We start from the raw sequence: 16,313 nt of genomic DNA on the forward strand, positions 1-16,313 counted from the left end.
GGCAGGACCAGAACATATGAAATGAAGCGACTTTTGTAAACAACCAAGGCTGCTGCCGATGAACGAGCATTTGACAAAAAGGAACAGACATTTTCAAATTTCTCCCACAAAAATGGCAACACTCGTTTAACGGAACATTGTGGAATGATCAATTCAATAGGTCGATCCAATTGCACCTGGAGGCATTTTGGTCTGCGTCCATTGGTAACGCTTCTTGGAAATCGAAAATGAACTGAGAGGTCCCAGACTAATATGCATTTGAGTATTAGTCTTGCTATGCCAGGCTACCTGGTCATAATCTATATTGTTTCAAGTCCAATGAAAAGTCTAAAACCATCAATAAATTGATTCTGCTAAGTGTTGTTGGCATACTTCAGCCTGATATAAAGTATGCCTATATTTCAGGGCTCCATTGTTGTTCAAAAATTGTAAAAAACGATTGGGTTATGCCGGGGGTGTCACGTGGTCTGTGTATTCAGCGCTGTGGCCCTGAATATACAGTATTTTTTCTTTAGCCCTGAAAAATGTTCCACTTTGAAACGTTCGTGACTATGTTTTGTAACTAACGCTGAATTATTCTGACAGAGGAAGGAAAAAAAATCAACAATCATGATGTTCAAAGAGTTCAATTGCTGATCATCTGGCTGCCTTTGTGTGAATGTAGGGCGACTGAAGGACAGAGGAAGAAGTTTTTAAATGTTACAGTGCAAGGGAACTGACTGACACCCTGACAGTTTTCTTTAGGTTGACAGAGTCTCAGTCTTATAAAGAAAATGTATAGATTTTAGTTTGAGCTGAGGATGATGCCACAATGTGCTCTAACATTATAATGAAGATAACTATGTAATAATGGGTGACAAATAAAATCCGATAGGAATTTAGATCTCAAACATAAACTTCTGCAAAAAGAAAACAAAAACTCTGATTTGGTTGCTGGCAGAATGACAGAAAATGAAGCAAAGAAAAAAACTGCCAGCAGGAAGGTTAGAAAACCTGGAGTTTCCCTCATCTTCCTCTGTACTTCAGTCTCCCTACATTCACACTGATTCCAGATGATCAGGGATTGAACTCTTTGAACTTCATGATTGTTGATTTTTTTTCCCCTCCCTCTGTCAGAATAATTGTCTCACTGTGTGGAAGAGACTGAGATCTTTCTTTTATGTGTAAGGCGACATCAGACTTGACTTAAACATTACTTTCCTAACATTGTAAAGCCTCATCCATAATATGTTAACTCTCACCATGAGGGCAAACCCATGGTGAGAGCTTCAGCAGAATTATGTATATGAATTCTAGGAAAGAAGTTAGGGTTATAAATAACAAGAAGATTCTCCTGCCATATAGTATTGATGGGGTTATGGGGTCTGATGATACGACTGACATACGGAGAGAACTGAGAGTTGAATTTAATGTTGCCAGTGTTTCTAACAAGGATGGTGTAGTTTTAGGTGGTATCAGGTTTAGGGCCAAAATACATTTCTGATCTTCTGCTTTGCTATGAACCATCGAGACGTCTCAGATCGTCTGGGACAGGTTCTGCTCTCTGTCCCCAGAGTCAGAACTAAACACGGAGAGGCAGCATTCAGTTTCTATGGTCCACATAGAAAACTGCAGGTCTGCTGCAACTCTCAGTTCTTTTAAGACTTGAGATTTTTCTGTTTGCTGCTGCCTTTCAGTAAATAAACTATTAATACATGTCTTGTACTGCACTGCAACTTTTATTCCCTGTCTTATTCAACTTAAGCATGTTTTTATATTCTCTTTTTATTGATTATATTTTAATTTCATTTTCTTCACGATACTTTTAATGTTTGAATTGCCTTGTTGTTGAAATGTGCAATACAAATAAACTTGCCTTGCCTTACCAGTGTCTCCTCAAAATCTGCTGTTAATGAGGAAAAACGTTGCAGACTACATGCAGAAAAGAATCATAATCAATCACACTCTATATTAAGAGTCATACATTTCCTGAATATTAAGACGGTAGTAACTGGCTGTGATGTTTATTAACTCTGTGCCTGCAACAGTGAGGGTTCAACCAGCCTGAGAGGGAGAGAGAGAGAGAGAGAGCTACTTGTTTGCTCAGCAAATATGAAACAGTCCCCTTGGTGCCAGCCGCTCCCAGGATAGATTTTCATTTTATATAATACTGTGCGCTTGTACACTAGATCCCTGTGTGTGTGTGTGTGTGCGTGTGTGTGTGTGTGTGTGTGTGTGTGTGTGTGTGAGAAAGAGAGAGATATAGAGAGAGCTTTGCCCATGTATTAAAAGAACGATGACAATGTCAAAATTAAGATAATTCACGTCTTTTGCGTCTGTAACGACAAGTATTTCAATTTAATTAATAGTTCTCCAATAACCATGATGCTTACTGAATATGACTTTTGTAAAAAAAAACTCTCAAATACACAATTACAGTGTGCAACCCATTACCTTCTTGCCCTGTCCCACAAGTGTCCATTCAAAGGGGTTGGAGCGACGAGGCAGGATAGCCTCCCCCTTCACAACGACTCGTGGATCCTGGGACGCACCGGTGTCTTTGGCGCTGTTGCCCCTAGTTGCACATAGGCTGTGTGCCAGAACAGCTGAGACAGGATCGGCATCCCAAGACTTTCACTCAAGTGTACCTGCAGTAAAAATTTATTTAAACATTACACATTATACTCTCAACACATCTGCCGTCCTTGTTTGACAGAGAGAAGTGAAGATTCTGACCAGACATCTACTACTAAGGAGTTGTGGTTCAGAAGAAGGCCTAAAGTCTAAAGTCCCTGCAAGAGAGCGCAAGATTTCAATGCGCAATAGGATTTCAAAGAGATTGAAAAGATATGTTTCTGAAATGGATTCAGATGTACAATTTGTTAGTGATGAAATGGATAAAGAGCATAATTTTGACCCCGTTTGTGAAAATTTGAATCGCGCTTTGTGCACAGTGGAGTTTGAGAAATTACATGTACCAGTCACTGCACGTGTTGGTATATAGGTGTACCGTGCAAAAATGGGCTTTCAAGTATGAAAACATATTGAGAAGTGAGTATTGTTCCGTGGCAGATTACATTACCAAATCTAAAATGTGAAATTTTAACAGCTGGGCAACATAAGTAGAAATACGAGCCACTGCTATTTATTTAGGAATCAATGTTTTTTATATTTTATGATGGTCGTTGGCTAAAATACAGTTGCAAGCGTAAGCTTTTGTCACAACCCGGCATTTATTTACAAAATTGCAATGGAAATCACTATGAGACTGAGTTGTTATGCAAATTGTAAAATCGGAACATTTATTTGAAAGGGTACAGTATCACACATTAAAGAACAGTTAGTCCACCAACAGTCTGGCAAAAACCATAGAGAATGATGCATGTTGTTCAGCTGCAAAAAAATTGGATACTGCTGTAGAAGTTGTAGATAATTCTGTAGTTGAACTTGTAGACGATTGTGATGTTGATGTTGTGGATGATTCTGTGGTTGAAATTGTGGATAATTTGGATGTAGAAATTTTGGATGATGCAAGTAAAAGCACATTCAAATTTAGCCTTCTATCCAATACGGTTGCACAACATTATGCAGTACATTTACTTTGGAATCTGAAAGACAGATTGACAAAGTGCACACAAAATATGGGTCTTTAGGTAGTGTGTTAAACAAATAAAATGGTAGAGGATGGTAATAGCTTCATTAGATCAGTGTCTCAAGTTATATGTGGTTCTCAGAAAAGCGTTCTTAAAATTATTCATGCTGTTGTTAAGTGTATGGAGTCACAGTGAAAGACACATGGAGTTAGTGGGAAAAGGATTTACTTCAATGTCAGAGTATATTGAGAAGTCACAGATGAAGAAAGTAGGATATTGTGCTTAAGAGATCGAATTTGAGGCTACAGCAAATGCTTTGGGAGTGGACATTTTCTTTTTGTCTCACTAGTACCACGTCATAGAAACATCACATCTGGGACTAGTAGTAGCGCTGGAAACACTGTGAGACCTGTTCACACCAAGAGGGACAGAAAACGTGGAGTGCATTTCGTCTACTTCGGCCTCTACAGTCCACCACCCCATCCTCAAGCATCAAAATTGAACTGTTAAACACACCATCTCTAACAAATAAATCCAGTCTCATACATGATCACATCTTGGACAAAAAAATTGACTTCATGTGTCTTACTGAGACCTGGCATCAGCCAGAGGACTATTTTGCACTAAATGAAGCCTGTCCTCCTGGCTATCATTATTTGGAAAAAGCCCGCCGCACTGGTGGCTCAGCAGTAATACACCGCTGTGACTTGAAACTCACCCATCTGTCTCTGCCTGAACTGTCCTCCTTTGAATGCCTTCCTCTCAAATGCAAACCCCCCTCCCCAGTGACTATTCTTCTCATTTACCGGCCACCCAGATTAAACCCAGCTTTCATCCCAGAGATAAGTGAACTTCTCATCTCACTCTGTACCACATCTTCAAATATTATCATACTCGGAGATTTAAACATTCATGTTGACACCCCCTCCTGCCACCCTGCAGCTGAACTTCTACAATCATTGGACTGTCTCAACCTTAAACAGCCTGTCGACGTCCCCACACACAACAGGGGGCACACATCCGACCTGGTCATTACTGACACTGCCCCAGTCAAAAATCTGGGAGTGTCGGATCACAAAGCTATTTCATTGGAGTTGAAATTATGTCACCACACCAAGCCAAAACGCCTAATTAATTTCAGAAACCTTAAAAACATCAACCTGGACATCATGACTTTGGACCTCCAGCAAATACCCTCCACAAATTTCACATCAGCAAATGAATCAGTGGATTTTTACATCAACACCCTGAGCAGTATCCTGGACCTCCACGCCCCCTGTTAAAAAACACAAAGTCACCTTCTCATGCTCAGCCCCCTGGTTCACTTCAGATCTACGGAACAAGAAAGCAGCTGGGCGTGTCCTCGAGCGAACACCAAAAGGCCTACTCAAAGTCACTTAGAAAAGCATGGTCACAGTTCTACTCCAACAACATCAATACAAGTCCTGGAAACTCCAAGCAGCTTTTCTCTACCACAAATCATCTCCTCAAGCCTCAAACTCTCTCACACACCGATACCACAGAAGAGTAGTGCAATAACTTCATCATCTTCTTCAGGAAAAAAGTCGACACCATCTGTTCTCTTCTCTCCAGCTCCCCTGCTCTGTCTGTCCCTACTGCCGACCCGCTTCCTGAGATTTTCCAGCCTCTTTGCTGCAGCGAGAGTTTGAGTCACTTCCAGACTGTGTCCAAAAGTTTTTTTCAATACAGGAAAGTAAATATGATTTGAGAGGTATTTTTAAGTTTACTTTTCATAAAGCAAACAAAGTCATCAAAAGGAGATGTATTTCTTTTGTGGGGGTTAAATTATGGAACAATGCCAATTTAAATTTAAAAATGTGCAACTCAACTTTTGGTTTTCAAGAAAATGGTTTGTAATGCTAGTTATGAGGGTTACAAATGTGAATAAGTTATTTCCTTGTTTTTCTTTCCTTTACTTATATCTTGGTTGCTTTATTATTATTATTTTGTTATTTTTGATTTTCAAGAAAATGGTTGATAATGCTATTATTAAGGGTAACAATTGTGAATAATTTATTTCCTTGTTTCTTTACTTATATCTTGGTTGCTTTATTATTGTTTTTGAATTTGTTTTTTTCTTTGAGGTGGGTGGATTTAATCGATAAGAAAATAGGCTAGGCATATATAAGCTTTTGCTTCAGCCTAAGCCTTTTCAGTCACTATTTACTGTTTGAGTTTAAACTGTGATATGTTTAAAATTATTGTTTTTTATGATGACTGAATAAACAACAAACAAACAAACAAACATCATCCGTGTTAAATAGAGGCGGACACAATTGAGAACACGGACCGGGGACCTGTGTTCGAGCAAATATTGAGGGACTAACAATTTGCTACCTTGCTCCAATATGGAGGGTTCATTGTTGCCTGTAAAGTTAAAGCGTAAATTAACATATTAAATGTTCATTCATTATGAATATCAATATGTTGACAGTATGCACGTAAGGCAAGCGTTGCGATTTTTAAAACAGACAAATGTGCATTATAGAGATGTAGAGTTTAATGAAGCCTGCCTGAATGAGTTTTGTAGGGAACAAGATGATGAGGTTGTAGAAGATGAGAGTGATCCTAAGATAGAAAGTGTTGAGGCATCTACAGATGTTGTGGAACATGAGGTTGTAGGAAACCAGGTTAATGAGGATATAGACGGTGGTGAAGCACCTATAGATGGTGGTGAAGATGAGCTGTTGCATGATAGACAGCAACATTGTGTGTTCCAGGACACGTGTCTTATTCCTGTTGACATTGGTCAGGAAGCCCTGGACCGATATTTTGACACCAGCAGAAGGAAATAATCCTGTTCAATTGCTTATCGACCATGATCATGAAGCTAAATGCTTCCCGGTGTTGTTTAGCAAAGGGGCGGTTTGCATTCCATGACAGTAGACCGTATCGTTTGACGTTGTCACGTTATTTGAATAACAGGATCCTGCATGCTGATGGAAGGTTTGCCCATAATGTTGAGTTTATATTTTCTGGTCAGTATATGTCAGAGATTCAGCAGGTTGTTTCGAGTGTATCTATAGCATTGCGAAAAGGAGATAGTGTGTCACGAGAAGTGAATGATAATTTGTTGAAAGATGAGGAGTCTCTGAAAAAGTTGTTGGAGTTTGATGATGGGTATCGGTTCCTAAAACCTATTAGAGGTACCCCAGCTTTTTGGCAAGGGGCACAGCGTGACCTGCTAGCGTGTGTTCATCAGCTTGGTGTCCCTACATGGTTCTGTTCATTTTCTTCAGCTGATTTGCTTTGGAATAATCTCCTTGAGAGCATTTTGAAACAGGGAGGTAGAACTCAGACAGTAGAGGATTTAGAGTGGGCAGACAGGTTCGACCTGTTTTGCGGCGAAATCCTGTAACAGTAGCAAGGATGTTTGATTTGCGTTGACATTGTTTGCTGATGTCCATCACACCCAATTGGCAAAATTAAGGATTACTTTTATTGGGTGGAATTCCAGCAGAGGGTTCACCCCAAGTGCATTGCCTGTTTTGGATTGAGAATGGCCCATTACTTGATAAAAACACAGATGAAGTAACCCTATAAGAATGGGCCAAAGGATGGTACATTTAATGACATGTGTATGACAACATTTGCATTGGAATTCCTTGTCCTCACTAAAACCGAGAAATGCAAGAAACAGATTCAATTAGGAAATGATTGTGGTTTTGTCACCAAACAAACGTGAACTCATGTGGAAGAACATGAGGAAAACCTTCCAGATTTAGCAGCTGTTGGCGAACAGGCTGCATAGAAAGATAGTATGTAATAGTAGTTACTTTATTTTTCCCAAGCTAAATAAAATAACTATCTATCTATTCTTCTTTTCAAATAACGTATGGAAGTGACGGTTTGGCTTTAATTAGGTCTTTGAACGAGATCCAATTTTCTTTTTTTAATCAAGTTCGGCAATGGTGTTTAGAGAAGGTAGCAGGTAAAAAACCTGATGCATTGCACGTGTTTATAACAGGTGGTGCAGGCACAGGTAAGAGCCATTTAATAAAGTCTATTCAGTATGAAGCCACAAAGTTATTGGCAACAACGTGTCGTCATCAACGGCTCCTACGGAGATTGCTGCATACAATTTGCATGCAGCAACGATTCATAACACATTCGGCACAGGAATAGATGTCGTGTTACCGTACACCCCATTGGGTGAGGAAAGGCTGAGAATTTTGCGTGCTAAATATAGTGATCTGCAGCTTGTGATAATTGATGAAATATCCATGGTTGATCACAAACTGTTGGCCGTACATTCACGGTAGATTGAGACAAATTAAACAGGTTGGTGACTTTCCCCCATCAGGAAATGTTAGTGTCATTGCTGTGGGAGATTTTTTTTCCAATTGCCTCCGGTGAAAAGCAAGGCCATGCATGTGGAAGATGAATGCTGCAACTTGGTCTAGTCTGTTTAAGGTTGTGAAACTGAAGGAAATTGTTAGGCAAAAAGAAAAAAGTGTGTTGGCAGACCTGTTGAACAGGTTAAAAACTCGATGGAAAAGGAACCCCAATGTTAGAACATAGAAATATTGAAAAGTTGTGAAACCTATCTCGGCTTTACACATCTATCCAACAAACGAACAGGTAAACGAGCACGATGTGGGGCAGGTCTTTGAGACGTGGTCCTGACCATGTGGCGATAGATGCGCAGAATTTTGTAATTTTTTTAAACTATTGCTACACGTTAACAATCTTTTTCTATTTCTAGATGTATTTAGTTTTGATGTTGTGGCTATGTTGTTATGTTTTATATTATTTCAGTATTGTTTAAAAGGTCTTATTTTTTATAGGTTGAGGCTGCACTTTAACAGCTATTTAAAGGAGGTAATTATTGTTTATTCCTAGATGTATTTATTTGTTCTTTTGCAGTTATGACTGTCAAACTAGATTCATTCTCACAATGTATCTGGTTTTTTTTTACATTTTACATTACAAAACTGCGGGTACAGATTGTTAAACCATTGTTATGGATTACAAAACTGCGGGTAAAGATTGTTGAACCATGGGTATGCATTGCAAAACTGTGAGTAAGGTTTACAAAATTGTGGGTACGGATCTCAAAATCATGGGTATACTTTGCAAAACTGTGAGTACAGATTACAAAACTGTGGGTACGGATTACAAAACTGGGTACCATTGCAAAATCATGGGTACGGATTACAACACCTTGGGTATCCTTACAAGGTATTAACTGTTGCATGCACTTCAGGAGTGGGCAGGCTTCACCTTGTTTCCATTAAAAAAATTAAGTGCTAAAATCCCAAACTGCGGACTCTTCTGGTTACATTTTGCAAAAACATGGGTATTCATAACAAAACTGGGTACGGATTGCAAAATCATGGGTACGGTTTACAAAACCGTGGGTACGGATTACTAAACCGTGGGTACACATTGCAAAATCATGGGTATGGATAACAAAACCGTGGGTATAGATAACAAAACCATGGGTACAGATTACAAAACTGTCGGTACCGATCGCAAAATCATGGGTACGGATAACGCAACTGTGGGTACAGATCACAAAATCATGGATACGGATTACAAAACTGGGTACAGATTGCAAAATCATGGGTACGTGCTTACAAAACCGTAGGTACTGATTAGGAATCTGTGGGGATGACACATTTTTTCTCTGTCACCTGAACCTCCGTACAAATGAATTCCAGATTCAAATGTACAGCTGATGGAGAAATGTGGCACTGCTAATTCAAGGAAACACAGACGTACACGCGCACACAGCCACAGAAAATACAGTCACAAGAACAGAACACGTCCATCCTACATACACAAAGACACAGATGTGTATTTTTATGAACCCACATTAACACACGCGTCACTCAGTCATGCAAACACATGGTGTCCTGTACGAATAAACGTGCAAACATGTGCACATTGCAGACAAATGCACATGCAGTGCCATGCATTCAGACTCATACACACACAAAAAACTATTTTCAATTCACAGACACAGATGCACAGACATGCCTCCATGGCTCACGTTGGTGTGTGACTACCCTGTCCGCACCAGGGGCTGACTGAGGAGGAGGAGGAGGTGAAAGAGAACTGAGAGGAGGAGGCTCGTGCCATGCCGGGCGGTGATTGGCTGTTGCCATACCAACGGGGGAGGGCCAAAGATGGTGACTGGTGGGGGTGGAGCCAGGGGCTGATTATAAAACCCTTCTGAGCAACAATTTCTCCTCTCCTGAGCTGTCTCCACTGTCTCTCTATTGAATCTTTCCTGCTATTCGGCCAGTGAAGCGGCTCGCTGTGCTCGGCGTGGAGGACGGAGGAAGGGAGGGTGGAAAGCCTGAGCTGTCGGACAGGTCGGGACCATTTGCCCCGTCTCCCTGCAGCGCCGTCTGTCCATCCCTGTGATAGGGCTGCCTGCATCTTTTGGATTTACCTCTGTGTGAGTGACACCTGGGGAGGCGAGGAAAACCCTGAGCCCGGAGGCAGGAGTCGGCTCCCCCCTCTCCTCCCGATCCACCCCTTCCCGTGTGTGCGTGTCGATGACCTCTGCTCCTCCGTAAGTAGCTCGGCTGCAGCCACATCCACTCACATTTTTCATTGAGACCTATCAACCTTACAGCGTGGGTCAGAGGTCGGGATAGGAATAGAGACGGAGAACTGTGTGTCGCTGAACTGCGTGTACAAGAAATGTGTTCCTGTCTTTCATTAGCCCACTGGGGTCTTCTAATTGGCCACATTAGTTACTTTACTCTCTTCTCGAGGTGGATCTAATGGTGATCTTAATGTAATCGATTTCTAAGGTTAAAGGACAGTTCCTTTGATCAGACTGATGTAAACGGCATAACAAAATGGAGAATATATGCGCCACACACAAAATGAAGATTATTTCCCCTCTTTATTCTTAACATTGTCGGCCGTCACGTAATGTAAGTACAATCGGTGCTGATATGAGGGAAGAAAGCTTCAAATGTCCATAACTGTTGCCTCCGTTTTGAGTTCAACCAATTCAAATAAAAACATCAGGACATGTGAAACCCCTGCACTCACCCATCCTCCCACCTACTCACCCACCTCCCTGTGCTCTGATCGGCCTCATGCATTAGTACTGATATGTAAACTGACTCTGGAACAGTAGTTGAGCTCCAAGGGCCACTCAAATACACACAAGGCCAGCCATAACCACTGCACACACCGCACTGTTTACCCATAAAGGGCCAGCAGGTGTAAGTGTGTGTGCGTGTGTGTGTGTGTGTGTGTGTGTGCATTGGCAGTGTGCACACACAAAACTGGTTCCCTTTTCCGTATCATTGCGTATCATTCACCATGTGTTGCTGAATCATTCAGAGCGAAGGCTGCTTTAATGCATTCACAAAAATATGAGATGTGGAAATGTGAAGTTACACATTTGTCTGAAGGTTTGCAAGTTGATCACACACAACGGATGCTGAATAAATATGTTACTTATAGCATTATCTTAATTGTATTTAATGTTCCTCAAGTGCATCACAATATCACATTAGACATAGTATTTCAATGAAACAGCATGCAGGTGTATTTTAAATTAAACGTCATGCCAATGCATACTTGATAATCACATGGTGACGGTGACCATCTGTTAAACGTAGTGCAGAACAGCAGATGATGACATGGCAACCAAAAGTAGGCATGGTGTGTTGCGCCGCAGCTTTCTCACCATGCTGAAACAGTGTGCACTGAGCTTTGTATGAATTCCATTTCGTCAAATGTCCGCAAGGTGCTGCCAATTGTTTTCTGGACTTTCCAGTATCAAAAACACAAAGAGCAAAGGTGCAATGACTGAATGGAACGGTGTGTCCTATCTGCCCTGATTCAAGCGGCAGTCGAGTGTCAAGCATGCTTTACTAAACTCGCCTACTGTCGACGGTAGTAATCTACAGGCCATTGAGGGCCATATAATGAGTTAAAGGTCCATTGTGTAGGCTTTAGGGGATATAATATATATTAATAATAATATAATATTCAGAATGATCAGAAATACTTTATTGGTCCACAGGGGAAATTGGGTTTTGTTACAGTTTCTACAACCAAGAAAATGTGTGCGTGTGGCAGCCAGGAGCTACACTGCAAGCTGGTGGAGCGGCTGCAGCGTCTCGTCCCAGCAGGGTGCATTCTTAGCTCCTTAAAACCCAACAGTAAAAGCGGTTATTGCAAATAAACAGGTGTGGTCCGCCATTTCTACAGTAGCCCAGAATGGACAGACCCTGGCTCTAGAGAGGGCCTTTATTGTTTGGACGCTACCTGAAGGCCACCGTAGGTTCTCCTCCACCCTTGCAGGGGGGGTATTCAGTACTGCAATCTGTGACCTCCCCACCAGATGCCACTAAAATCCAACACACTTGGACATAATAACTATTATTTTGTGTTATCAAAAAAAAAAAAAAAAAAAGATTCAGGACCAACACTGTCAGAAACAAAATGAGAAAGCTGCTTCTGTTTTAAATCAGTGACCAATTGGGTCAAAAAGAATCAGCAATACCCAATATGAAATGGTAATTGTGCCATCATTACCATGTGAACTCAATACTGTGCACGCTGTGCTTAAATGATGGCTAGACATAAGTGGGAGGTCAGGGCTTCAGAGAATTTATGTTTTAATTACAGTGTAATGACTTTGGGCTACATCTATGATTAATAAAACACAAGATGAATGGATTATATCGGTAATCACACGTAACGTTAGCACAGTCCGCAGAGTCTCCGTGTACCTGCCTCGCGTGGTAATAGTGCCGTTTATTTGAACAGTAAGCTCCTTGGCTCTGAGAATATGACCGTAATTTTGAGTACATAGTGGTGACCTTTCTGCCTTAGCATGCTGCAGCTGAGGCACAATAGTAATGTTTACATAAGCAGCTTATTACCGAGTCCCTGATTCGTCACACGGCCGCGGGCCCACTCAGCCGTGGCAATGTGAAGACAGCGCCAAACGTATTCGACAATAGCAGCACTAAACGCCGCTCACAGATGAACAAACATGTGCAACCATTTGGTCAAACACACCAAATGGGAGGCGGTTTGCATTACTGGCCCCTGTGATCAAACATCAGAGGTGCAGGCACAAATTTAATGTGGAATAATAAAAGAAATTGTCTCCACAATCTGAAACGCTGTGTAGCTTCTAGTGCTGGAGCCTGTTTCCCAAACGGCGCATAGATCCCTAACATTAGATATGATGGCTCTGTCACTGCAAAGACGGCAAGTGGCAAGTGCGGCACATCTGAAGCAGCCAAACGCTGCATATACTGTAGAACTGTGTTGCTTCCAGGGAACACGGGATCAACACAAATGATCTGTCTGGTGGGGAGACGCTGTATGGGTGCCAGGATTTGTTTGTCTGGGCGGAAGGGTGGCCAGCGTGTTCACATTTTTAAACAGCCGTGCTCAGCGATGTTCAGGCACTTCACGCATAATTGCGGGCCTAGTTCTCCCGAGTTGTACGTCTGGTGCTGCAGCTGCGATCGCTTATTAGACCTCCGCCTCGCTCGCTGACAGGAAGGAGCTACCTACGGACATGTATGTGTTTGGTGTGTGCGAGTGGTGTGACGTCCGGGTCTGTGAGTCAGAGCAGCCCCCTGTCAGGAGTACGTCCACGAGCCAAAACCTGAGGGAAAAGTCTCAACAGCCCACACATCCGAATAATCACACACACACACACACACAAACGATTTGACATGAAGTAATCTGACGGATGGAAAGGTCTGAAACACTGACGCATGCACTGTCATGCCATTTCAATTTTTAAAAAGCACAATTAACCCATCTGGAACTAATTTAATGGTCGTGGTTTGTTTTGTTTTGCAGAGGTGGGCTTGTTAACCGGGCATATATGCTCCAAATCTACCATTTCGTCTTCACCCCTGGACTCATATCTCCTGTTTGTTTTTGTTTTTTTTCATTTTTACAATTGAAAATACTTTTGATGACTGCCCTTTTCCCTACTCTGACTACAGAGCAGTGCATGGCTGTGTCCGTAAGCTTTTCTATGAGAACCGTCTGGGACTGTCTCTTCCACAATGAGGGAGACAGATTGCCCCTGAGCGGGGATAATGAACAATTGCATGGATGCCACTAAAGCTGTAAAATGGCTGCTGCAATATATATCGTGTCAGTGTTGGCAGGTAGTGATATAGCTGTGAAAAAAACAACCCCTCATTAAGGCGTGGTGTCTTGCACGTTTTTTTGTAAGTGCGCGGCCCAGAAAGTTCTGGCTCCCTGTCGCCAGGAAGTCCCCCGATCTATTTTTACAGTGTGCCCTTTTGGTCTGGCTACAGTTATTTCGTGCCTCCAGTCACAACAAACAGGCGTCCATTAGACTGAAGCGTGTCTGGGGATGATACCCGCGCGTGTCACTGCCATCTCCTTCAAAGAAAAATCCCCCTTTTTATCTTGTCAGTTCCCAACTCAACCTGTTTGTTCTTCTGTTCTCCCAACCTTGCTTTTCTTGTCCCCAGAGTTAATTGTGCTAAATCATCAGCAGGCCAAAATCTTGATTTCAGAAGGGCCTCAAATTTCATGGGCAACACATCTCACCATCGGCGCCCTGATGTCACTCGGACATCATCACTTGGTGCATGTGAGTGTGTTGACGTGTGTTTTAGTAGATTGGAAGAGTCGAGACATTATCAATATTTGACAGTGAAAACAAACTTTAATTCTTAATTACCCTGATCGAGTCAATATGCGACGTCCTGAACAAGTTTCGCTCACATCTGCTTGGTGGCATAGCCACCCACACCCACTCACATGAAACTATCTATACAATTGTGTACGCGGCAACATACTGTTGAATATGTGTCAAACACTAACAAAGTGTTAAGCCACAAAGTTCTTGCGTTGCCATTTTCTTCCTTGCACCAAGCAAAAATGTCAGTCACAGGAATTAATATAATCCTAGTTCTACTGTATGAGTGTCCAAACAAAACTGCCCTAACGACACGAGTGGCCTGTTGCACAAATCTTGATAACCTGTGTTACAACAGGTCACTCTGCTGTTGACCCCAGTGGTGCTTGTTATTCGCTCACAGCCCCTAGATACAGTAGGCCTACTGTTTGCACAGGGGCAGAGGGTGACATGCGGACGGCAACAGAGAGGAGGACAGAGGGGTTGATTGTGGTCCTCAAAACACCGTTGGCCGTTTTGCTGCGAGCGTTGCCCTCATTATGGAGCACTTCTCCTAAGGTCTTCCGAGAAAGAGAGGTCTGAGAAGATGCGAGTTTGGTGAGGCCTCGAGGACAATGAGGGATGAACAAAGTGAAGGAAAATACAAGTGAGTCAGTCAGGGAGATGGGGAGTGTGATACGAGCCATAACACAGAGCAAAATAAGGCAGCGATTGTTGTCTAGTGAAGCCCGACTCCAAGAGAAGACGGGATGGGAGGAAACAAAGGGTCAATTTATTGCGGCTTCAGCCCAGCAAAAAGAAGAGATGAGAATGTGACATCATATTTCCAACCACACGCCTTTTGTAACGTAGAGATGTCCGGCAAGAGAACACCGGATCTCTGAGTATAGCACCAGCTCAAAGTTGCTTCATTAATGGTCTAAACTGACAATCCCTGCTGTCGCAGACGGAGTTAAAGCAAAGTCTCACGCTCTTCAATCGACACGAGTTCAGGAGGAAGCTGGTTCCCATTGCAGCGTGTGCTGAAGGAGGAGGAGCTCAAAATTTGCTTTAGTTTATTCCCAACTTCCTCTTGAGTCAGACAGTGTTGTTTAAAGGCAACAAGACCGTCTCTCTTCAAGCTCTGTTTGGAGTTCATGTGACTGTAATCTGACTGCGATCGTGGAATGGACCAGAAACAAATATGATCAGACGTGAAGCAAATTCTCTGGTTTTATGGCTCCTTCAGTTTGAGCAAATTGTCCTGTAATATAATCCTGTCGAATGACGCAAACGACTGCTTTCAAATGACTGATAGAAATACGTCCTTTGCTTAAAGCCTACAGTGTGTGTAATATTTAGAAGAACCTATTCACAGAAATGTCATATATTGTCCATAACTATGTGTTCATACAATCACCTGCAACAAAGCACCAATGTATTTTTTGTCAACTTTGAATGAGTTAAATATAGTAACATGAGGTGGACCCGACTTCCGTGTAAGTCTCCATGTTTGCTACGTCGTGTTGAATACGGTTGCACAAAACGGTCCAGAATGAGTGGCATTTGCTTTGGATTTTACTGGGGCTTTAAAGCTTACCTAATAAATGTGTTTTTAAATAAAAAAATCTTTTGCGGTCTAAGGGAAAAAGTGACTTTACAGTTTACACATCCTACTCTGGACCTTAATGTGATATAGCTTTCTGTTTGAACTGCTGAACTGAACTGGGGTGAAACCAAAACTCAGGTTCCTACAACTCAAACAACCGTGGGACTTACTGTTACCTAGAAACAGCTGATGGGAGATGACCTGTTCAACAGCATAGTTCGCAATGACTATATATGAATCCAGGCGCTGTTTATATGAGTTAGCATTGCATTGGATTTCCTCGAACACTTCAGTACTTGTGACTCCATTATACAGTATGTGTCATATTGTTGTTAGAACCTGGCTGAGTAATGGCTGCTAAAATTGGATTATAGCCACTCTGGTTTCTCTGAAACAGCACTAACACCACCATTTATCTCCAAAGGACGTTTGTGCTTTTTCTCTGTTCAGTCTATATGAGCTACTGGAGCATACAGTGATGTAGCCCCAGGCCCAAGGTCAGTTTCAG

The 16,313-nt window shown here is 42.0% G+C and overlaps 1 protein-coding gene across 1 annotated transcript in view; it reads left to right on the forward strand.

Moving 5' to 3' along the window:
- Positions 1-9,797: 9,797 nt before the first annotated feature.
- cdk18 (cyclin dependent kinase 18) overlaps positions 9,798-16,313 on the forward strand; it is a 43,515-nt gene continuing 36,999 nt past the window's right edge. Inside the window, exon 1 of the mRNA XM_035632630.2 lies at positions 9,798-10,116. The gene's annotated coding sequence lies outside the window, so the exon portion shown is untranslated. The remainder of the gene's footprint in view (positions 10,117-16,313) is intronic.

Source organism: Scophthalmus maximus, chromosome 6 (assembly GCF_022379125.1).
Source record: "Scophthalmus maximus strain ysfricsl-2021 chromosome 6, ASM2237912v1, whole genome shotgun sequence".
NCBI classification, from domain to species: domain Eukaryota; kingdom Metazoa; phylum Chordata; class Actinopteri; order Pleuronectiformes; family Scophthalmidae; genus Scophthalmus; species Scophthalmus maximus.